This window comes from Bactrocera oleae, chromosome 2, assembly GCF_042242935.1.
Source record: "Bactrocera oleae isolate idBacOlea1 chromosome 2, idBacOlea1, whole genome shotgun sequence".
Classification (NCBI taxonomy): Eukaryota; Metazoa; Arthropoda; class Insecta; order Diptera; family Tephritidae; genus Bactrocera; species Bactrocera oleae.
In genome coordinates, this window is record NC_091536.1 from 89,572,588 (window position 1) to 89,597,369 (window position 24,782).

The window sequence follows — 24,782 nt, forward strand, 5'->3', positions numbered from 1 at the left end:
TGGTGAAACGCCGCTTGACTTGCTGAATGTGTGGATTTCGTTTTGATAGATAGGCTCGTCCATGATTTGACATTAGTCGCAACGGTGACACGAGGCACGGGACTATAAGTGGGCGAAATAGACATACATATGTATACATGGATGTATTATATATGTTCAAATGTACGAGATATTTCTATAATTTTTAGGCGATGATTCGATGAATGAATGCAATAGTGGTATTATTACATTAATACTATTTTAACTTGATATAAAAAGTATAAATTTGAAATGAAAGGTTCAAGAGCTGAAAGGATTATAAAAATTCTCAGTCAAAGCAAAAGTCAAGCGCCTAAAGTTATGCAATTTTAATTTTCAATGTATTTAAATTTTGGTTTGTGAGAAAATAATATTCAATTAATTTAGTTAAATATTTAAAAAAAAATATATATTTTTCAAATTATTTTCCAAAAGTAATATAAATAGGAGCAATTAGATATTCCCTAATAGTAGTTTTTTTTTCTTCCCTATTTTATGTATTTTTTGGACAGCTTTAAATTTCTTGTTTGTGAAAATGAGATGAACTTTACTTTTTTTAACAAAACCTTATTGAGAAAGCAATAAAGTTGAACGTCTTAAAATATTTAATGATTAGATTACACGTTAGATAATGAGAGATAAATCAGTGGTAAATATCAAAATAGATATGTTTTACATAAACAAATTCTAAATATTTTGAAACAGAAAATAGAAGTGACTACACTGGCAAATATATTTTTCTTAGATATACTTCCTTCTTGAAATTTCTTTCCATCAACTCCTCTGAAGAGCCGCTTTTAGCACTTCTCCTAAAGTTATACATAAAATTTTATTACATTTAGTTTCCTACATTGCGAAAAAAGGGATTAAGTTTTTCATAGGTTCACTGAGGTTTCTTTTTTGTTAACTGAGGACGTAGTTTTGGTAATTATAAATATTTGCTGAATATCTCAAATTTTTCTGATGATTTATTTATTTCTTCCTCCACTCACTTGTGCGATTTAACCAGTTTCTTTTTGCTCGCCAAACTTAAGAAACCGCATTGACCTATTGCAGACTTTAACACTTTGAACTGCAAGTGGTATAAGTCAAATGGAGTAGGCGAAAAATACATGCAGATTAAATCGACTGAAAATAAAATAAATAAATAAAACAACAAAGAGAGAGAAAGAAGTCTGTGGAGCTTGGGGTAAGCAAAAAACAAAAACAAATAGAATGCACGCGATGAGTTGTGACAGAAAAGAGCTCTTATATTTTATCTATCTTTGGTCCAAGAAGTAACTGAGAAATGGCGCAATATAAGGTGGCATCGTGACCAAATGAAATTTATCACAAACCAACGAAATATTCTTATCACTTTGCAGCGATCGAACCAGAGTCTACAATGACACACAAACTAACAGTCACACAGAATTAACAAAAGCTCATAGAAAGCAGCGCTGAATTGGCAATAGGCAGAGCTAAAGAAGGCAATGATGTAGGCAGCAATGGACGGCAAATGTAGCGAACGAACAAATCTTTGATATTTACAACTTTATTTGTATGCAACTTTGTATGTATATATGTATGTACGTATATAGATGTATCCACTGTTGCTTCTGTCGCGCTTTCTATTTGGCTTATAAATTATGCAGATTCTCTTTTGGACAGAAGGCGCTAGTGAATGTTTAAGCTTAATATCTGGAAACTTATGTTGTCCAAGTTAATTATGTAAGTGTGATTTATAAATGTGATTTGGATATGTACTTATGCTCTCTATTTATTTAAGAGAGTGTGGGTTGACAGAGCAAAAATAACAGTGGCAACTTGGGTTAAAATAAAGAAGCTCACAAACAATATTATGCATTTGCGTATTCTTAGACCAAACATGTGAATCGTTGAAGCAGCAAAGCTTACAGAAATAACAAAATGAAAGTCGTCTTGAAAAAGCTTGTGATATTCAAAATGAGCTTGCTATCTATAAAGCTTTTGAAAATTATAGATTTTAAGTTTATAATAAGTCTAATTTAATAATTTATGTGTAATGACATTGAGCTAAATGTTATAATTGGTCTCTTGAGCTTTCACCGATTATTGTTGTTGTATTTCGTATTGATGTGCATCCAGTTTTAAAGGCTTTTGTTCATAATGAGCTTAAAAAGAACTGTTATTCGGAAAAAAGATGATTTAAGTTCCATGGAGCTTTTTGGCTTTAAAAAAAGCATTACTTTTTTGTACTAAAGCTTTGTTTTTGAGTAATATTTTGGTAAATTTCGTTAAAGTTTTTAAAATTTTATCTCAAAATATTTTATTTGTATGAAACATTTGATAAAATTATATAGAAATTTATGTCTCATAGGGCTTAAATTTTTTTTTCGCAAATTTAAAAATCATGTAAAGTTGGTGAAGAAAGAAAATAATTCAAAACGTTCACAAATTTTTGTGCGAATATTTCCAAAATATTTAATGCAAAAAGATCTAATCTAATCTAATTTATAGATCCTTCTCTTAAGTACAGTAACTTTTGATCGTCATTTGAACGCTTATGAGGACAGTTTCAGTTGCAGTTTTAAATAAAAGAGTTCAGTCTGTCAGTTTTGACAGTGAGCTTGAGTTTTAAAAACTAAGCAAATTTGTAAACTTCGTATAAATAATTATAATCAAGATGCGAAGAATGAACCTCAGTAATTATTTAAAAGCTCTGAACTTCAAGTTTTGAAGCTACAAGCTTTTTAAAAAGAGTCATAATTGAATTTTTTAAATTTTTAAAAAAGCTTTCGAGGAGCTTTCAACTTATATATGATTTGTGGGAAATGCAAAACAAAAAATTTCTCCGGTGAATATACAGCAAGTGTGTATCGTTTTGTAAAAAAAAAATTCAGCTTGTACTTCATTAAACAACATTACAAGAACCGTCATTGTAATTATTGATTCAGTGACAAGCGCTTCCGTTTGACACTTGAGCACGAACATTGAGGTTAAGCATCTGAGCACATACATATTTACATTGAAAATGTCAACAAAACTTCAGATTTGTCAATATTTCCTTGCAATCTGCCGATTAGTGCGAGTGAGTGAGTGCATATGTAAGCTCGTGAGTACTTTCTCTTTGCCAACTCGCGAGGTTCTCATAAAGGAACTTCTTTTTAAATGACACTTATGGCAGTGCTTAGTTGCCGGAAAGGGTTATGCTGTCATATCAGCAGTGACAACAACAAATATAGCGGTGAATAAAGCAGTCAGCACTTGTCAGTGATTTTGTTTGCTTTGCGAGTTTGAAAAACAAATGCTAAGTAAGCGTTTATTTTCGTATTGATTTCATTTGCTTTTGATGTGTTAATAAAAAAAGCTACATAAACGAACTTTTTGAGCTTACATATAGGGTAGTGCTAGTGGCTGATCGCAACCGAAAAAGGTTGCAATTTTTATTTTTTTTTTCATTTACCCACGATGAGTTAGAGTTGTGCTTTCGATCTATATTGGCTTCATATGTTTTTAAAAAATTTTTTATTTTTTATTTTATTTTTAGTAATAAAACATAGTTTAAATTTATAATAAGTAATTTTTTAACAAAAATTTTTAAATAATTTGCTCCGAAAATCAAACAAAATTATGTTAGATATTTATTGTTTTTTTTTTTTTAAATAAAAAAATAAAGTTTTTTTCTGACCTAATAATACAATGGTCCGATCATTTAATTATGCTAGCCATACATGAAGCTTGGCAAAAGTGCGTGTATGCATATTGATGTATGTATATATGGGAGTGTGCATAGGTGCTGTTGTACTTGGCTATGATTACGGTAAACTGTAACAACTCTGGTTGGCACAAAGAAACACGTACTGAGGCACAAATGAAATTGATATAACAATTATGTAGCGGTTATAAGTGAAGCATTGGCATGTCCGTATATATATGCATACATACTATTACTTATGATAAATATATGCTTGCAACTGCTGGTTTAAAAGTAGGCATAGACAAAGGCGCTCTTGCAATCATTATTCAATTGAAATAATTTATATTTATTTTTTTATTATTAGTTTTTATTTATATCCTTCTCAGGTGCATTGCTTATAGCATAAAAAGGTGTAAAATCATGCTTTTGATCGTTCAGCTTGTATGGCAGATATATGACCGATCGTTCGACCAATTTGTTCGAAGATTGTAGCACTGCTTTGGACAAAAATCCGTGCCAGATGTCGTTAAGATATTTTGTCGAAATAAAAATGTTTCACACAAGTATATGATTTTGATTGAATGGTTATTTGTATGGCAACTATATTCTATAATGATCCTTCTTGAAAAAGAGGAAAAATTTCAATTAGATATTTCATTTAGGGGAATAGTGCGCGTTTTGAAAATAATGTGTTTTGCTACTCCAAATTTTTTATTAATTAAAATATAATTATTAGTTAGTTAAATAATAATTTTATTCACTTTTTTTTATTCTTCTTTTATATATAAATATTTTTTTTTTTTGCTTTATAGAAATATGCTGTTCTCCACAATTCATTTCAACCACAAAAGATTGTGGGGCATGAAATCTCGAGGCGTGCGCATAGAATCATAAGTAACTGGGAGTGGCCACAGCTAAATATACGCCTCGAGTGCGATCAGCATACACAATAAGAGCTCTCACACAAACACACGTATGTATAGAATGGATACATGAGCGCCTGGAATTGAAAGTTTAGATTTTCTGCTGTATCTGGGAACACATGTCGAAAACTAAATGAAAGCAACACAGAAAAGGCTGGGACCCATCAAAATCAATTCTGTCATACGAAGACTCCATTAGCCAAATGAAGATATCAAATAGCTGGAAATGGTGAAACTCGCTAATCTACATTGTTTTCTGTTATAATTTTCCACGCTGACTTTGATTGTAATTTTGGTTATGTGTGAGTGTGTGTTTGTAGCGCTCTCGTGCTAGGTGGGTGTGTTCGTCGATGTTTGACTGGCTGGCTGGCGGACTGTCTATCTGGTTGAGGAGATAATTTTCTGTCGTACATCACGTGTAATTGATTGTTTTCGATGATTTCTGTGCTCAAAGTGCAATGTAAACACAATAACAACAACAATGCAATGTATAGAGCATAAAGAGTGCAATTGATTGCCTCCACGTAGTTTTGAAGCATGCCAATGGTTGGTGGTTGAAATGCAATAAAATGCTAATGTTGTTTTGTTGTTTGTGCAAATGTAACCAGTTGCTGGTGAGTGGTGGATATGTTTGCTGCTACTGCATTGGCGAGGGTGTGCCACATCAATTATTTCCCCTTTTACTCGCTTTTCTTGACATTATCATCACTTTCAATGTTTCTTTTAGACCACATTTTTGCTGCATTTGACAGATATTTGGTTTTTCGTGACTTTCGTATGTCAATTGCTGACTTTTGGTAATTGTTTAACAATTGAATGCATACCTGTGAAGCATTTGTTGGTATCAAAAGGCTTGAATCGGTGAGAGATAATAGAGTTTATAGCGAAGTGTAGCTGAAGTATGTTAGGAACATCTAGGTGGTATTGATTTGTTTTTTTTACAGTGTGTTTATGATATAATTTTAGGAATACTTAACGAGGTGTGGACAGCAGAACTAAATATCACGACTAATCAAAGACATTTAGATTGAAAATGGAACTTTTTAATTATACAACTTTGGTATTACCCCAATATACAAAAATTTTTTGCAAGAAGATATTAATCGTACAATGATCTAAGATCGAAAAAAATTGGTAATTGAAAAAATTGTTTAATCTTACTCAAAGTTGGAGAACAATATACAAAAAATTTGACGGTGGTTGGATCTTTTGTCTACGAGTAATCACTCAAACAAACTAAAAAATCTAGATTTGAAAAAACGCGATAAACTGATGGAGCTGATTGACCTGAGCGGCCACATTTTAGCAGTCTGTTACTCAAAACCTATTTGAGATATCGAAAAAATTTTAGTATGTTTTTCTAAAGGCATAGAGTATCGAAATATAAAAAAAAATATTTTTTGTATAACTTCACGATATGAGTGACCCTTAAGTAAAATAAAATAAGTTTGAATATTGTGGTCGTAAACAGACGGTTAATAGAATTCATAAAATCTCAAGTGTATCAAATAAACTAATAACAATAATTCCTACAAGGTAAGAAAAAAATAATAATCCGAAACAGTTTTAAAGAAGTTCGCCTCAAAAATAATTTCTGCATACTATATTTGAGCGTGTGATATATTGACAATCTGTTTTAATTCAGATTTAATGACATACAAAATATGCAAATATAAATTTATCAGTTTAACATTTTCGCGTAAAATAAATAAAAAAAAGATGCGTCAGAGCTTCAAAAAATACATAAAAATTTAAATGTGAAATGTATGCATATATTGAAAGCTTATATCTTTCTTTTGTGGTAACTTCGCAAAATTGGCTCAAGTGCTAACGACACATATAAAAATATACACACAGAAATAAATAATCTGATGTTTAGCATTTTCTTCCATTTCTATAGAGTTGACCAAGCAATGTTGACCTAAAAATATGCATGTGCTCGAGAAATTGAAGACTGAAGGAAAGAGCAAACGATTTTGATCACAAAACGGAAGGCAGTTTGATGCTTTAGAAATGGATTTTTAATATGCGAATTTAATGTGAAAACGAAAAGTGAAGAAAAATAGATAATGGAAGAAGCAAAAAGTGACCAAAACTTGTTGCCACTCATTCGCATGCCACATAATGTTTACGTAAGTGAAAAAAGAACCGTCAAAACAAAACTCGGAAATTATGTGCGTGACACATTTTAATTACTTGGGTTTTGTTTACAAATCTATATTGCTCGGCACACACAAGCGCCTATCTCTCTTGTTGACCCACTTTTTGTGCATGTTAACGGTAAAATTTTAATAGTTTTTCACTTACGAAGTGACGATATAACGCGTTAAGCTGCAAATTTCCCAAATGCATTTACAATTACTGTTGTTGTTGTGCCTATTTTTACAACTTGAACATTTAAAGCGTCTAAGTGGAGATTATTGCTTTGTTCGGCATGACTCACAGTGCCGACGTAGAAATATACTTTTGGTGCTTTTTTGGCTTTGCAATTAGCTAGTTCATTGACTGAGTGCTCATTTTCGAAGAATGGGCGGTGAAACGAATAATCAGAAAGCAGTTTGAAATTACTAAAGTCGAATTTAATTTTTGCATTTAATGAAAAAAAATATCGGAAATAAAGGTAATGTAAAAGAATTAAGAAAAATTAAATTCAGGTTCAAATTTGCTAAAATACTTTCTTCTTCTTGATAACCGACCATTAATAAACGACATATATATACGACATATTAAACAGGCAAAATCAGATTGAAAAATGTTTTTGGAAACCAATATCCTTGCTCCTAAAGTTTGTTCTACATTGTTATATGATACCATCACAAACCAGTCACAAACTTTGTTGCCTACATTTTGGCGCGGAAGACTAAAACTCTGATAAATTTGATTACTTCATAAAGCATTTTACATTATATGATAATTTGTTGGGAAATTATTAACTTACAACTTTCGAAATTTTTGCGTACATTTTAGGGTAATGGATATAGTAGTATTGAAATTAGAAAGACTGAACTCATGGAATTTACTTTCAATATTTTACAAACGAACATATAACAAAATGCCACTCTAATGATGTTCTTTGAAGTTTTCTTCTCTGGAGTTTAGGTATCCTTATTTAATAAACATCGTTTGAGAAATCAATCTGATTTAATTTTTCATGCACTAATTTTAATTGCCAGCCAATGTATTTTTTAGTTATGAAAATCAAAACTTCATTACAGGCCACAAATCGATCTAAATGCCCATCAACACTGAAATAACAAAACAGAGCTATCAAACGCCAACCCACAAAAATGTGCTCTACTTAAACCGCAAAACCATTTCAATGACAGAATAAAACGATTACCACCAATAATTGCTCGTTACGCGAGCTGTTAATTTTTTTTTTTCGCAAGTATGTTTATATTTATTATTATTACAGTTCACTTTAGTTTGCGGTTTCCACCAACACACCCACACAAGCTAACCCGATCGGGCTAAGGAATATGCAAAAGCAAATCGACTTAATTGAAACTACTTGTCTGTATTTACTTGAATGAGCACATTGTTGGTTTGTACGATGAATGAATGGGTGAATATGTGTCTGAACTGCTATTTAAAGCAAATATTTAAATTAAAAACTAAACGGACAAATACTTGCAAGTAAGTAGCATATACACTGATTGTCAATATTTTACTCCAAATAAACAATAATAATAATAAAAATAGAAATAAATGCGCAACAACAACTCTATCAGCGACAGCTATTAACTCAAAGCTCCACAAAAGTAAATAAATAAAAAAACTTAAATTTTAAAACTACGCCAGTGAGTCTGCGATGGCAAACAGCGTTGGCACCTGCAGGTAAACTGTTAAAGCCACCTCACTACAAACAAATTCATTACGTCAAACTTAAATTAAGTAACTGTTATAACAAAACCTAGAAAAAAACTGACTTTTTTTATTTAAGTGGCGTTGGCAAGAGCGTTGAACTGCGGCAAAGCTTAATTGACAGTTTGTCGGCGCAATGGAGCTGAAATGATTGTTGTTGGCTGATATTAACGCATGCCAAGCATATACATATTTATATATGGGTGTATGCATATTAATTCTTATATGTACATGTGTGTTTAAGGTAGCTTTAGGAGGTGCATACCGCTACTTAGTCGGTGGCTGTCAAATAAATCAAAAATTTATCAGCTCTCTAGAGCCTGTGTGCGCAAGGATTAGAAAATGCTGAATTCTTTGTGAGCACAGAGTGACTTAAAAAAAGCTAGAAATATACCACTCCAAAAATGTAAAAAAAAGTTATTTACTTTAATTAAATAATTTCCGATATGTTTGAATATCACTTTTATAAGCTAAAGAAGAAAATGTTTGGCATTCAATTAGTTGACAAAAAATTACATATTCGAAAATGCTTTGATTGCTAATTCGCCTCTGGTAATAGTTTCGTTTATGAATACAAAGTTTTATAACCAAAAGTTATCGAAATGCTTACAAGAACACCGGTGTATATATATTTAAGGGCACCATAAAATTTTATTTTACAGAACTTGCCACATTCTTATGAGCACCATTAATAACCTGACATGAATTCACAAGGTTTTCATATTTTTTAATTTACAGCAAATAATACAAAACGCAAAACGCAAATGTAATGCTGCCATATTTGCGGAAACAACAGAGAAGCAAGCGGCTTTAAATTACAAAAAAGCTTTTAAACATACAAAGAACCTAAAACGGGAAAATGTTGTAGCTAGAAGAAAAACAAGCGGTAGTATTTGGGTATACAATTTTATATATTTTTTGCATATATATGTACAAATATGACAACAAGTAACCGCTAAAAGCAGTTGCCAGACACACCCAAAAAAATTTGGCGCGCTGACAGTTTGACGAATAATTGTTGTTTGCATATATGTATGTGTGTATGGTTTTTTTTATTGTTTTCAGCTTAATATGTTCTTAAAAGGATTTTGGCATTCATAATTTATTTGCGTACTTTTTTCTAAATTTTACTTGTAAGCTAGATTTTTGTGTGGCCGAAGGTTAAGCAAATTGAAGTAATGACAAGCGCACATAAAAGTTTTTAACGTGTCAATAATCAGACAGTCAAGTGGACAAGTGACGCGCGTGATGCGTCCGCAGGGTTTACAACAGAAGTATTGAACTCCGCAATTACAGGCTGTGGGTGTAAGGAATAAAAACTATATTTACCACTTTAAAATATAGGTAGAATTTTGGTATGTGTGCGCAAGTAACATTTATAACAAACATCACTTTTATAAATAAAAAATTTAAAAAAATTATTAATTTAACAATAATTTTTGTTAACCAAAAAATATGTTTTCTTCAATTAACTAACAAAAAATATTACCTTTTTTTTATTTCATAAGAGAAAAAAAAGTTTTTTATTTTCCGCCATTAATATACATCGAGCATACAAAAGCAATCACGCCACCATAACAAAAGACTTAAGTAACGAACTTGTTTTGATTCAGCTGCATTGTATTTTATTTTTTGACTTGCTTGTGTGCACTTTAAGTGCCTGTGTTGAATTTAAATTTAGTTTAATTTGAAAACCAATTAAATTTTTTATATGCGCCAATTTAAGGATAAAAGCGTTAATGTGCATTTATATAAACATCATCACCACATTTGCAAATTTGTAAAATGTCGTAAGTTTGTTGCTAACAAAGGAACATTTTTGAAATTGAGGTTTATGCGGCGATTGGCAAAATATTTGCAACATTTATTTTTTTGTAAGCAAATTAAATGTTAAAGCAGGGTTTAATAAAAATTGTGTTGTTCTTGTGTTTTTTACCACCTCTCAATAATAAAAAAAGGTCATTAGGAGTTATTTTGATACCTTTTTTTAATCAAATTATTACATTTAAAAATATGTACTGTAATAAGATCATTAAAAAATACTTTTTAATGCACTAATTTTTTCATTTTGTAAATTTTTTTATCATTTATTAAGTTTCAAACCAAATATAATAAAAAAAAATTTTTAAACGTTTTTTCAATGTTTGAACACATTTTTGACCATTTAAAAATAAACCATTTCTGTGAAAACCGGGGTTTAAAGTTTATATTCGCCCTTCTAAATATGTGATCCTTAGTTCAATTGTCCACATATTCGTTAAATGAAAAAATACAGCAACAAATTTAAGCAAATTAATTAGTTGTTCAACACCTCTCGTGGCCATGGCAAGCCGAGTACACGCGTCGAAAGGTCCGAAAACATGCTGCTATTGTCTGTTGAGCAGTCTAACGGCGTCGAAATCAAATTACAGGTCATGTGCCTTTGCTAATGTTTCGCCAAATTATTCCTGTTAGTCAAAAGCGTGCCGCCTCTCTTTGCGTCAACGCGCAAAAAGAAAAAACAAACTCAATTGTGCTTATTTGTATAAAAATAATTTATTAAGCCAGAGAAGAAAACGAAAAAGGAAACTTAAAATTACGGCAAAGAAGCAAACCTCAACAAAGTTATTGAAATCGACAGCAAGTTGGACAATAAAAAAAAATTATTATAAGCAAAAGTGGAATTGAATGCAAAAAGATATTAAAAATTTTGGAAACGAGTTTATATATAAATTTATTTTAAAACATAAATAGCTTTTTATAGTTTCACGTCCTGAATGCACTTGGGCTAAAATTATGATGAAACTGGTTTTTAAATGCTTTACAAAGGAGCGGTGACTCCGTTATTATGCGTTTGACCGATTCCATAATATAAAATATCAATGCCAATTGCAGCAAGCGCATACACAAATACAGATAAACATAAATATATTTTTATGTGCCGTTAACTGATATCCATTAACCTTTGCATATATTTTTGTAGACAATCGCTTTAAACTGCTAATAAACTCGTCCTAAGTGACAATAAACGAACATTTGTGCATTTTGTTTTAAGTGCTTCTGATTGTTTTATTTCTTCGCTTCAAAAAGCTGCAGCGAAAAAGTTGTTGTTACAGAATTTATTGACGATGGAAAGTCTGATCAGTGTTATATGTTTTCAATTTTATAGAAATATAAAATTTAAAGAGGTAGCACCTTTAACAGAAAAATAAATTTCAACTCTAAACACAATTTCATCTGTTTACTTTCATAGCTTCAATGCTAAATATATTTTAATTCATCATATTATCTGAAAAATAAATTTTAAATAGGTGTTAAGCTTCATCAAAATAGATTTTCAGCTATAAGAGTGCTTTAGACGTTTGAAATAATTTTTAATTAATTTATATCTGAGTTTTTAAACAAACAAAAATTCATTCCAAATTTTAGTTTCCTCAAAATTCCTCACATTTTCCCAATTGTCGATACAACTATATATTGATACTGATCATGAAAATCTATATAACATTTAATTCTGATCAATGCTGCTACAACAAACAGTGGGCTTTAATAGTCCAACAATTCACGGTCGCTGTGAAGAGTCGGCAAACTGCGGAGAGGTGAATAACATGGTGTAAAGAGATGGTTAAAACAAAAACAACTGAAAAATGTTAAAACTAAAATTGTAAGCGGAAAATCACATAGAGATATTACATATGTACATTTATAAACATACACACATCTGTTCAAATGTACAGCAGCATAACTACACCTTTTTGCATAAATCGTCTGCAGCAAACGGCACTGACAGTGATGATGGCCAAAGTGCATTTACTATACAATTTGGATGCTACTCATATATTACACACACACATATATAAATATGTCTGTATATAATCCCACACGTGTTTTTGTGTCGCTTCGTGTGCGCCGTTTGTTGCGGTTCGCCTGATTAAAATAATGATTTTAGTTGCGCCGACTTGAATTGAGTGCAACGGCACCTACATGCTTATTGTGATTTATAGTGCAGCGCTCACACACATACACGTATATAAATATCCTCACTCGCTTATGCACTTGCTGGCTGCGCTTTGTGGGCATCTCTACTGCAAGCGACTGCACTTTTGTTCGCAGGCATCCGCTGTGGCAATTAGTGAACCATGTCAGTGGCTAGTTTTGGTTAAAATGTCAAGTTCGGGTTTCCACTCACAAAAACAATAAATAAATATATACAAATCATATGGCAACATGGAATGGATATGGAAAAAAAGAAACAAAATGTCAAAATACACTCCCACATAGGAAGTTCGAGGCAACCGAGCTTTGATTTGTGCGGTAACAGTAAACTTTTCGTGTGGGCTTACACAGATGAAAATAGTATTTCCACAGAAATTGACAAAGTACGCACAATCAGATGTAGTTGATTTAGATTTAGTGATTTACTAATTAAAATTTCAAGGGTATCTGGATTACACTGCCAATAAAAATTTGAATAAAACCAATTATGTTGTTTTGGAGATATTTTGAACACTTTAGCGATACATTACTTGGAATCCGACATAATTGCATTTAGCTTATGTTGAAAGCTGTCAAATATTCAAAATTTCAGTTAACCGCCATTCAGCAGAAAAATAATAACGGCATGCTCATTAAGAAGTATACTTTTAGGATGAGTATAACGATAATTCTCGTTTGAAAGAGAGAGACAGAGAGAGAGAGTGAATGAGATACTTACTTACTTAAAATTCCTTAGAGTTCACATATATTATACAGGTAAACTGGTCAAATGCAATTGCTAATCCTCCTCCACATTTCATTAAAATAAAATTTGTATATGAGTATGCATTTACAAGTACTTATACCCACTAATATATTACATATGTTAATTAGCATTTATACTTTTCCTAGATATTCAGGTGAACCTCTTCTCCGTTTTATTTTATACGATTTGGAGTTATTTTTCAAGGAAAATATCAACAGCAACTTTTATATGCCAGAGATAGTCTTAATGGTCTAAACTTTTTTTATGCTATACCGAGGTTCATAACTTAGGGTCTTTTAAGGATAAAAATGTGAAGTGAGAGATTCCAGAAACCCAGAAAAACTATTCCAAAGTCATTGAAAATCATTTCTGTTATGAAAATTTTTATTTTTATATAAACTAATCCGTTTAAAAACATTAGGCTGAAAATATAGTGAAATAGCGGAAATAAAAATTTGTTTCTTCTTGTTTGGAGCTGAAGTGAAATTATTCTCTTTACCTCACTTACATTCATATCATCAGTAAGTTCTGAAAATTAATAAAAGGAAATCTTATAAGGTAATTTTCACAAGAATGTGATCTCGCTTCCCAACAAAGTTTCTAGAATTCACCTGTTGGCCGCCCATTGTAATCTAAAGAATTTCTGATGCTGTCTGTGTGCGAAGGGCAAAACTGATATATATTTTTCTAAACTGTTGAAGAGAGTGGGCGTTGCCTTTATGCAAATTTTAAAACAATTCGTGGAAAAATATGAATTAACAAAACTTTTTCTTTAAAGTTAAATGCATCGCAAAAAATCAAGATTAGGATTGTTGTTAAACATAAAATAAAATTTATATGTTTAATCAAAAGAGTTTTTCGTTGCAAAATGTTGTCACTTGCGCATTTTTTCATCCACGGTTGTACTATATAGCTTATAATGTATGAGAATTTTTCAACTAATTTAGAATTCAGCTTCAGCATATAAGCATAACACGAAACATACTTCTGCCGATCGACATTGAATATATTCCACTTTAGCACTTGAAGGAAATTCTTTTACGAAAACCACTATAATTTTGCCAGTTTACAGCACTTATATAAAACTTAGCATATATCTAGGTATATATACAGATTGCAGTTAACATAAAAGCACAATTACAATGCAATGCGACCCAATTGCTGTTACTCACCTTTTGAGCGAAGGAAATCCGTGTAGTTGATTTAAAATTGTAATGCCATACAATCAGCAAAACTGCGACGATGCGATGCAACAGGATGTGTGCGAGATAATCTTGTGCGAGCGGCCAAATATGGTGCGGAATGCGTGTACGCTGACAGCGATAGCAGCATGAACAACACAACAACCACTATACCGAATAGTATATTTATTTCTAGTTTTTATTGCTGTTGTTTTTGTTGCACTGTGATCTACTGAAGCACTGCTGATGACGCTGAAATTCCTCAAGAGCAAATTATTGGCTATTTCTTCGTGCAGTTTTATTTTTTTGGCGCTGCAATCAGCAACCAACAATCGAAAAAGGCCAAGTAATCGCACCTACACACACACACATAACATTTTTATATACGCAATCACTCATAATATGCGTGCAAACGTGTTGTCATTTTGTATGTTTGTCGGTAATTTACTTCTGATATGGCAACGCGTTGTGCTCGGCGCTTACTGCGCGCAGTAGGTGGAAATGAAAAGTGATAATTGCAAAATTACACACAACTTCGATGTGCAACAGTTTATTTAATTTTTGGATTATTTTGCTAGTTTATGCGCCTGCGTTTAACTTGCATTCTCCGGTGCCTTTGTAATTTGTTGTTATTTTTTATTAGCAGGCGTGCTCTTGTTTTAGCGGATATGATGTTGAGTATTACCTATTTTGTTTTGGAATTTACATCTTCCAATATATTGTTGTTTTTCATCTAAAATTAGAAAAGGCGATATATATTTTTCAATCAATCCATTCGAAATTTTTTGTCAATAAAATATTCTGGATGTGAGATATTATATATAAAGAAAGGTTCTGAGGATGTCATTTATAAGTCTATCTTTACAGTAAATAGTGCTTATACGTTTCCAAAAAATTTAAACTTTAACAAAATTTACAGAATAGAAAATAATATCAACATAGCTAACATATAAAATCATATAACATTGAATTGACTTTCTCATCTGTAATTTTTTATGATACAAATTTTTGGATAACATTTTTACACCATATTGAAAATAATATAGTATTGACTGTACGTTATAGATATTTTTTCATTACTATATGCTCTTAATATAACAACATCTAGTTAGAGCAGCTAGTCATAAGCATGGAGAGCTGTTTTATAGCCATTCAAAACGATATTAATATGAAAATTTATTTTGAAAAAATTAGGGAGAAATTAATATTCTTTTCTGTCAAGACATTGTCAGAGTTAAGAATGTAAGAAGACTGAAGAATAGTAACGAATAACACATTAGAATATAATTTCGGCCAGCAAAGGAAGCCGTAGTGTAATGATTACTAAAAGCTAGTTGGGCTCCTAATAAACAAATGTTTTGCTGCACATATACAAAATTTGAGGGGCACACCTAATGTGAAGTTAAAATCAAAAAAAAAAATAAATTTTTTTTTTCGATTCTTCTAAAAGTAATAGACTAAAATTTTTAGTCGATATCGCAAATAGTTTACCTTTAAACGCTTTTTTCTCAAAACAACATTTTTCGAATTCGCCTGAATGATTACTTGGAGTGGTTACTTTTGGTCTCTTCGACGATCGCGTGTAACTCAAGAAATATTTAACTTATGTCTTTAAAAATTTTACTGTGCATGCCTAAAGTATGTATAAATATATCCATGGAATTTAAAAACAATTGAAACAGTCGCCTTTTTTTAGACAGTCACATTACATATGTGTGCCCCGTTATGTAATTTCTTATCTAAAGAACTCAAAATATGATAACGAAAAAAAAAATATAACATAAATACTTGTAAGTACACATAAAGAGATATATCAGAATATAATTTCTATTTCAAAATTTACTAATTTATGATTTCCTTTGCCTATTTTTTTCCTCAACGAATCTATCAATGGTTTAATTTTTATTTTTAAGAGAAAAAATATCAAATTTTGTAAGAAGAAAAGTATCAAATAAAATGTTTTTGGTAATATATATATGTACATGTTTTTCAAACACAATTTATATACTTTTTATAGGATACTTCAAAGCACTAAAAATTACTAATGTAAAAATTGAGATGATTAATATTTCTCATTATTAATTATAGATGTATTCACATCTTTCCTTTCTCTAATTTGTATTGCTATCCAAAACACTATGCTAATGACTACACTTATGTTAAGCATATGCTTTATATGTATTTATATTCCTACATCTTACATGTACCGTAATATTAAGCTTTCTGATTTATTAATCATTTCTATAAAGTTATAATTATTATTTGTTTTCGTTTTTTCGTTTCTTTAGCTGTATCAGCCCACACAAAATCGTTCGTACTAATGCAGATTTGTGGTAAAGCGAAGAGCGTGGAATTTCAAGCTAATACCGCTGTAGAAACAAAGTTGTGGAAGCAACAAAGTGCAACAAAAAGCACATTAATTTTCACTTATGTGCACACACAAGCATTTACTTTTATATATAGCCAAGCATAAGCCCTTTCAATATATGAACACATGTACTTTTTTATGTTTAACTCCCTTTTGTATCTTTTTAAATATGTGCCCTCCTACTTTTTGTTTGCATTGTTGTTTATGCGCTTAGATAAATGTAATTTAATCGTTTTTATTGTATAACACATGCAGATGAATGCTATTTGGTGAGCCCGTGTATTAATAATACCAAAAACCGTTGCACTGAAAGCGAAAAATTGCTCCGCCGGCTCATACTTGTATATCACTGAGCTTTTCGAAACTCAAGTTATTAATAAAATGTTTTTTGTTGTAACACAATATTTTGTCGTTGCTATTATGTGGGTGTGGTATAAGGTTTTTTTATTTTATTATATTGAACAAGTACATATAATAGTTTTATTTGACAAGAGCCAGGAAAAATTAAGAACAAATTATTTTCTAATATTCTTTCGAAATACTCCACGTGTTTTTTACCTAGATCGTATTGTGTCTAGTGATATTTTGAAGAGGGTAATAACTATTTCTATTAAAATATGTGAAACGTATTTATGAGTCATTTCATTCAAAATTTACATGAAAAAATTTGTTGCGTGCAAGACATTTTTTTTGTGCTCCTTGAATTAGAATGTTGGAAACGTATTTTTTACTTCGATACAATATGAAAAAATTTGGAGCAATGAATTAAAATTTCAACGCTCGAACAATACCCTTTTAAAGAAAAAAAAGTATTTCCTTATTAAAATAACTAACCGGCCTACGTTTACAATTTTTTCTCATCTTTCTTATGAGAAATACATTGAATTTATTAATATGTACCTTAACAAATAATTGTTTTTTTTTTTTTTTGTTTTAATTTGGAACTACCTTTTTTGATTTTTTATTGAAAAAGTTAATTATTGAAAAAAATTGCAAATGAAAGGTAATTTCTTAGATCTAGAAACTAAATTACAAAGTGAAAATGCAGTTAGTTATCGAGAGCTGCACATATATTTGACTTTTTACCGTCATAATAATATAATTATATCATTTAAATTATAGTGAGTTGCATTTCGAAATAAAAAATTAGCTTAAAAAAATTGAAATATAAAGATAATTTTTTGGTATAACTGCCAAGATTTTTTAAAAACATATCAGTATTTAAAAATTTGGATAAATTAAAACGAAAACTTTAAATAAACTGAGCAAAAATACTAAATTATTAGTAAAAAAATATATATTTATTTAATAATGTTTGAATTAATTTTTTTTTACAATTTTAAAGTAGTATTTAAAAATGTGTAAAATATTTATTTACAATATATATTTTTCGAACTTTGTTAGCAAATCTACATTGTAAATTTCTGTCAAAATCACTCTGAGTTACATAATAAATAAATTGTAGATTAAAAAAGTTAAAAAAAAATATGTTGACAAGAATTATATATATTTGTATATAATTGAAATAAAATAATTAAATTAATTTTATTAATTTATTTATTATATATTTGTTATTTGTTTATTAATTTATTTATTAGTTTGTCAACAGTACTTAGTTCGAAATATTATTATTCTGTTTGCCTAAGAAAGCTCTAAAAAGAAGTCAAACTATCTGTAATTTTCAATGGCGCAAGTTCAACTGATTAATTTGTCAAGTTTTTGACTAAACTTTGGACAGTATAATAAAACAAATAAAAGCCCAAATTGGCCGACATTCATTCAACAGTCATCGGCAGCAATCATTTGTAGCCTGCAAAGCACGAAATCTCACCACTAAACCAAAAACTGTCATTCAAATAAATTATTTGCTTGGCTTGGTGACGCGAAAGCCACACCAAAATTAAATTAATTTACATTTAACGCATACACACACACATATTGGCGAACAGGTATTGCGCATGCACATCAAAACGTAATTTGCATGCAATGGAGTGTTGGATAATTTCGTTTTCTTATTACTTCGCTTTTATTGTTGCTCCTTTTTGTTATTCGTAGTTTTTCTTTTTCCTTATCGCTTTTTGATGCGCCGACGTGACAGCCGAACATTTCTCAAATGGGACATGCTTTTATTAGCATAAATATCGGTGTGTGTATATATGACATCAGCGGTTTGTTGCCGGCACTGACGGACGCATATCTATGCGTGGCATCAATAATGTCACCGTGTACCACACTCCCCCTACAAGTATGCTACTGTTGGCGGTTGCACCGTGTACGAATAATCGAAATCAGAACTGGACCTACCCAAGTGTTCTGCATCGCCAACAACAACATAAATGTGTTTATGAGTGCGCACACTCACGTGTCCATCTTGATAAACAATGCCGTCATCCACAAGTGAGTGAGCCAACCCATTTCATGCTTTATAAGGATCTGAGTTCGCAAAAGTGATAAATGCCTCGCTGGCCAAATAACACTGCATCCACTATTATTGTTATTGTTTTTTGTGTAGCTGCTTGCAACAGCACCTCTTTTGACACATTTGATTGCCACACCATTTTTGGCCATGGCTTACAAGTGACAATGGAATTGTATGCAAAGCAGCTGTCAATAAATTAAATTGAAATTATTTCAGTTATAAATATAAAAGGAGACTTTGCGCTGAAATATATACTAAGGAACGTTTGCTATAGCCACGTGTGAACTCAGCCTAATACTTATGTGCGCAAGATAAGTTTATACTGGTTTTGCACAGCGATACAAAGTCTGTCATTGAAGAGAGCTTAATATCTTTGCTAGTTGAGTTCTTGACTCCGGTAAATACTAGAATTATTTGTTAGCTTCTTAGCCTAGAAGTGATTGTTTTAAGCCTGTCCGTCTCATAAATTTATGGAACTTATGATATTTTTGCTTTAGGTATTTGTTTCTTTTGAATTTAGTTTAGCACTGCAACATAATTATCTAGTTCTTCAAGTGGTCGGATTAATTTCTATTACATGTGGTTAATAATCATATTAAAATAAATAAATAAATGTCACGTTCTCGATTTCCATAATATTCATTATTATAAATTATATGTGATTGTAAAAAATCGTATTATCATCACAACATAACCTCGTGGAATCGTTGATGATTTCTTAAGTGAACAGTTGATCATCAGCTTAGATTTCTTTGAATGATCCATCGATCACTAGCCGAAGGGGTTTTTAGATTTCTGCACTGAAGATTTACGAATATTATGATGTTATCTCATAAAATTTTATTTTATTCTTGCCATTGCTTGCTATTTGCACTCAGCGCTCAACCTAACCTTGTACACAAACAAATTAAACACCATAGTTTTAATGGGCACAATTTTGGCACTATATTTATTTGTTAATACTTTGCCACTATTTTTTACAAACTTTTATTCTATTTAGCTTTTGTAAACTCACTTTACTGTCGCATAATTTTCAGCGCGTTAAATAACTCATTAGCATTTTAATCTGTTTTATGTAAATAGTTGAAACTCAGTTAATTTTTTTACTTATGAGCAAAACAAGCGAATTAATTAAAATAGTATTATGCTTCATTTGTTTTCGAGATTGTGAAAGGTTTCAACTTGAATTTTGCTTTAATTGCGATGATCAAACATTTAAAATATTTTAAAAATTGGCAATAGAGGTAAGCAAAGATAAGCAGATATGAGTTTTAAAATAATAATATATAGATCTAATATTTAATTATCGACAGGTGGAACACTTTGAAGAGGACACTATGGTGTAGAAATTCAAATGAGCGTACAGACTTAGCAAATCTCTATAATAATATTATTGGCATGAAGCTGAAATTGTTTTTAAAATTAAATATAAGTAACTTCTCTTAGTTAAGACCTTCTTAAAAAATATGCGTCCTCATAAAATATTTAGTCAGAATATCTTTGGTTGTCAGCACTCTAAATTTCTAAATTCTCACTACCACACGGTTAGTAGTTTACCACTCTCGGTGTGCGACTTCACTAATTTTAAAAACGTGCCGAAATGTATGCAATAACATATTTGAGTTGTTTTAATTGAAGTTTACACTAAAAAACTGCTTAATTTATCGTTATATAGTACAAAAATTGATTTTAAATGAAAGCAAAAAATAGTAGAAGAAAAAACACTACATAACAATAAATTAACTCTATTTTTCTAAAAAAAATTCGTTTAGAAAGAGTCGAAGAGTTAGGTTTGTTTTCAGGTTCACACATTGAAGGGCAAGCTTGAATCAATGCCGGAGATGTCACACGTGTATTCTGTTAACTCATAAGAAAATTTCCTAAAAATCAAAACATCTGACAAGGAAAAGAAATACCCAAATTCGTAGCTCATACAACATATTTTCGCTTTATCTTTACATCGTACAATTATTCGCTGAACTTGGCGCTGCTTTTCTCCCAACATCTTGACATCACAGTGTTGTAAAATTATGAACGCACACCAAGCAATATTGAAAGTAATAAAAGTAAATTGGTGCTGCATTCGTCTAAGTTGTTGTTGCCATTGAACATAAAGTCTATGTTTCTTCTCGATAGCGTTCGCTGCTTTTGCTTTGTCTGCATACTCGTACATCAGTCTTTCAACTGGTTTCATTTTTCATGTTGCAAGCGGATGCTGCAACATATGCTATGTGTGTTTGTTGGTATTGCTTGTTTTGTTGGAGTAGAAAGTGCAATTTGAAAACTGGATATGAAATCAGGATTTTTGTTGGTTACTTTTCTTATTTTGCTTTCATATTATCGTCGGGTGAAAGTGATTGATTTGGTTTTGTATCGCTGAAATTGCCAGCAACGTAATGAGGATATTGATGCAGCGAAAGCTTTTGTGGTGAAGCATTAGTAATAAGATATAGTAGTATGAATTGTTTTGATGAAGAAATTATACTTGAGCCCAGCAAATTTATTATTTTAGTATTGAACTTTTCATCTAATTTTTTTTCTAAATAAATGCACTATTGAAATGTAATGGCTATTGAAATACTAATTCCACTGTGTCAAAGGCTTATTATTTATTTAATATAGAAATTTTAAAAATCAAATGGAAAATGCTAGTGATACGTTGAAAGACTTGTAAATAGAAAATTGTTATTGATTTACGTTATTATATACAATATAATTAATATTTGAAAATAAAAGAAATGTGAATTGAAATTTTTTCTGATATAATGATGATTTTTTCCTGATATAAAGAAAACTTGTATTGTTTGATTGGCTTATGATACAAAATTTCTTATTTTTTAATCGGCGAAAATAAAAAAAAAATGTTCTAAGGTAATGCTCATATAATATATAAGGAAAAGTAAAAAAGAAGTACATATTAGGAAAAAAAATTTGTTTGCGAATAATACTCAACATCTACAAATATTTTTATAGATATCCGATATTAATAAACTAGAAACTTTTTATAGAAAAAAGTAGAGACTAATATATTCTGTAGTTTATAATACCCTAAGTAGAATATATTAATGTAATTTAAAAACTATTGCCTACATTAAGGTGTACAGAGCAAAATATAGGAAATCTGTATTAAATGATTTCCTTTTATATAAAGTTTATGTAAACAAATTTTAATATTGTTTCGAACATGAACTTTTAATCTTGGAGTTTTTAAAAAAAGTTAGAAATTTATGAAAAAGAGAAAAGAGGCTAATACTTATGACAAGCGTTGTTTGTATAGGTATCAATCATATCATTTAAGGTTTAAGTGAAAGGTTTAAAAAAAATTAAACAAATCACGCCGATGACGCTTTTGGCGAAGTCTGTAGAAGACAAAAAGTCGAAATATTCAGTGACATAAAAAGCAATACTTCATTCGTATTTAAATCAACATAATAATGCATGACCTAATATATAATAATATATGCTGCCAACCAACAGGCATTACATAGTCTTATACAGTTAAACTTAAACATATATGCAAATGTCTATATGGACACATAAGGGGTTTAGCCGATGCATATTATTTTGGCGACATCAGCCAGAAATTAGCATTTGTATAAATACGCAATTAATTTATGATTGCCAATAATCATAAAAGAAAAAAATACCGGTAAAAACAACAAAAAAAATATATATATACGCGTATATATATATATATATATATATTAGTAAAAAAATAGCCACATAAACATGAATATTTTTATCGAGCATAAATATAGAATCAAATATGAAAAGGAGAAAGATAATCGGCTTTAATCTTTAAGCGGAAATCTCTTCTTCAAAAATATTATGAATATGCTTATAAAGCTTTGGCTCTTATTTAATAATTTTAGCTTAAGACAGCAGGTGAGTTTCATGAATACGAAAAAAATTTAACTTATCCGTAAAAATCTGATTAGGCAACTAGTACAGAGAAATAAATGTTAATTGCCTCTTCGCCGCTTTGCCATTAACATAAATGTAAATATTTGTATACAAAACAATTATTTGCTTTAAACTGTTCAAGCACACAAACACCTACATATATATGCACCAAAGTAAGGCTCATAAAACTAAGAGACGCAGAAGTCATGCTCACACACTCGTAGAATTTATGCTTGTCCACACGACAACAAAGTTTAAGAGTGTAAATATTGACACACTTTTTCCTGTTCACTCTTGCTGTAGACCCGTAGAATCGACTGACGATTGACTTCGCACTTAGCTGCTTAACCCTTGAGGAGTAGAAAGTTGCTCATTTAGGATGAAAAAAATAGATAAAGAAATACTTAATAATAAAAATCAAATAAGAAATATCATACATAGAAAGAAAGAGTCACTGAACTGCTTAGTTTCAATTTGGAGATTTCTTTCATGCCTCATGCTGAAGCAGTCAAAAAATATCGGCGCGAATTAAGTGTGAATCTATGACTTCCAAGTAAAACGGTGTGAAAGAGAAATGAGCGCATCTTTGGGTATTAACTATCAATATAGAGCATGTTGTTGTATTTTGGGTATTATTGTTGTTGTGGGCCAGGTAAATAATAGAAGATATATACTATTTATATGTATGCATATGTATGTGTAGAGGAAGAACTCTACATAAAGAAGTTTATTCTCATTAAATATAAGCACGTAATCACTGTTTTTACATGAAGTCACGTAACGTTGCAGCGGGTAAACAGTTACAGAATTTGACGTTTTTGTTCCAGACGCTTTACCAGTCTAATGATCTTGACTTACAAATTATTGTTCACTTTTTTTAAATGCTTTTCTCAGGACGTTTTATTGTGCATTCTAGGAAAACTCGATTCTTAAGTTGTTACTAAAATATGCTCATATTTGTAAATTAATAGTCTAAAACACGAAATATATACTAATATATTTTTGCTGAAGTTGGAAAGGATATATTACAATATATTTTTACTTAAAATGGTTGGGTGAAAATCAGATTTGCTTAAAAATTTTAGCGTAGTTCACTTCCCAAAGGTGTGAAAGTGTAGACGATCCAGTGGTTCAGAATTATGGACACATAATAATTTCTACATACTATATGTTTCTATTATGTATTTTATGCAAATACGATATTGTTTACAAATTTTTACACAAGTCATATATATGTGTGGAATCATTTCCCCATTATCTCTTCACATTTTAAAGCATAACTTTTTCTCAAACAAATATATGAGTATGAAATTTAATTACATATCTGCATTATGTTAGTCATTAAATTTAAAATTTTACAAAACATTTTAGTCATATATATATTTTTTGTTTATTCCGTTATAAATATTCGGATGTTTATGTCCTTAGTGACCCTCACCTCAAATTTAAATCAATAAATTGCATTTCAAACTATTGGAACTCACTTTCTATATAGTTAAGCACCTCTGCGAGTAACAATACCTCAAGAAGAGTCAACTAAGGAATTTTGTCACGTGTAATTTTTATAAATCTATATTTATCTAAACACAGACTATATTGAAACCGGTTTACAATGACATTTCATCAACCAACCACAATTGCTTGTCAGGCATGCATTTTATTTTTTTCTATTGTGTAGCCATGTTGCGCGAAGATGCTCAAAAGACCCTGAAATGTCAAACTTTGAAC

The 24,782-nt window shown here is 30.5% G+C and overlaps 1 protein-coding gene across 1 annotated transcript in view; it reads right to left on the reverse strand.

Annotated features, from left to right (window-relative positions):
• Positions 1–24,782, reverse strand: part of LOC138855849 (cadherin-99C-like) — a 115,784-nt gene that overhangs the window by 61,341 nt on the left and 29,661 nt on the right. The window contains exon 3 of the mRNA XM_070105963.1: positions 14,356–15,097. The gene's annotated coding sequence lies outside the window, so the exon portion shown is untranslated. The remainder of the gene's footprint in view (positions 1–14,355; positions 15,098–24,782) is intronic.